The following is a 1,593-nucleotide window of genomic DNA, read 5'->3' as shown; positions in this document are numbered from 1 at the left end:
AAAAAAAAAAAAAAAAAAAAAGGAGAAAGGAGGCCGGGCTGGCAGAGCTGCCGCTCAGGGAAAGGAGTCCTCGCCTGGGCGCAGAGGGATAAGACTCCTTCCAGGGGGTCTTTGCAAGCTGCGGTGCGGGGAGGGGGGCTTTGCAATCTGCAAGAAAGGTGCCCTTAATAGGAGTCTCCACCAACATGGCGTTATTGCATGTGCAGGGAGCCTCCGATGAGCGTCTCTATCTCCCCCCCCCCGCCCCCTCTTTTATGATGAACTTTGATCTGGGAAATAACCAGCCCGGGCCCCGGGGGACACGGCGCGGGGCTCGCACTGATGCCCGCCGGGAGACGGGCGGTCTCCGGGCCCAGCCGGCCTCGCGGGGCCGCAGCTAATCCCCACCGCCGGCCTTCTCCGGAGCCAGGAACACGTTTCTTTTTCGTGCACGTATCCTGCGCTGTCTGCACTTGCTCCGCAGGGGGGGGAGAAAGGGAAGAAAGAAAAGAAAAGGCCCTCCCAGCTCAGGAGCGAGCTCCTGCCATGCTCTAACAAGTCCGGATAAATGCTCTGCTCCTTTATTTTGAAGATCACTTGCACAAGAGAATAGGCTTTCCGGAGGGGGACTCTACCTCGTCTCCTTCATTATTCAAGAAGCGCGGGGCATGTTTTGTGGGTTAAGTTACGCCGGAGCGGAGGCGGGAGGGGCAGGGGAGCGGGGAGGCCGAGCTGATCGATGCCATGTGTCCAAGCCTCAGGAAAGGCGACTGAAACGCCTCCGGGGGGCGGCGGGGTTTGTTTCCTTCCTTGTCGCCCCTTCGGCTGAATGCGAACTTGGCTCTTCCCTTCACCTGGGCCGGCAGAGCGAGATGGCCTGCCCTTGGCTCTCAGCCCTTGTTCCGCTTTCATCTGGGGTCTGAATTATTCAGTGTCGAGGTGCCAGCGCCATGCCCTTTGATTTCCATGCCATTCATAAGAGATGGTTGGGGTGGAAGGGGTGTGTGTGTGTGTGCTGGACGGCTAGGCCTTGTGTGTGTGTGTATTGGGGGGGGAGGTGGATGGATGGGGTGTGTGTCGTGTGTGTGTGTGTGTGTGTGTGGGTGGTGTGTCGTGTGTGTCCTGGACAGCTAGGCTGTGTGGGTGGGTGAGTGGATGAATAGAGTATGCGGGGTGTGTGGGGGTGGGTGATGGTGCGTGTGTGTGTGTCTGTAGTGTGTGTGTGCTCCTTCCCCTCTCTCTCTCTCACGCACACACGCACACACACACGCCACGTTGCCTCTCCTCCCCCCCCGTGCCCCGCAGCCAGGCTGCGCAGCCCCGGCGCACACATGGCCGTGCCACTCCGCCGCCCCGGCGCAGCCTCCCCGCCCGGGCAGCACAAGCCCCCGGCCCCGCCGCCGGCCCTGACCTTGATCTCGCTCCAGATTCGCCCCACGGCGCTTGAGTGGGGCGGGGCGCGACGGGGTGTGCGGCCAGCCCCGCTCCCCGCGGGCTCCTTCCCCGGGGAGCGGGGCAGCGGGTGTCTGTCCCGGGCGTGGGCGTGTGTGCGGGGGGGGGGGCTCTCCCGCACTGCCCCGTGCGGGCTCACGGCGGAGGCGGGCGCGGGCCGGC

The sequence above is a fragment of the Crocodylus porosus genome, unplaced genomic scaffold, assembly GCF_001723895.1.
Source record: "Crocodylus porosus isolate Cpor-Errol unplaced genomic scaffold, CroPor_comp1, whole genome shotgun sequence".
In the NCBI taxonomy this organism is placed as follows: domain Eukaryota; kingdom Metazoa; phylum Chordata; order Crocodylia; family Crocodylidae; genus Crocodylus; species Crocodylus porosus.
The sequence above is the reverse complement of the archived record's forward strand: the minus strand, read 5'-3'. Positions refer to the sequence as shown.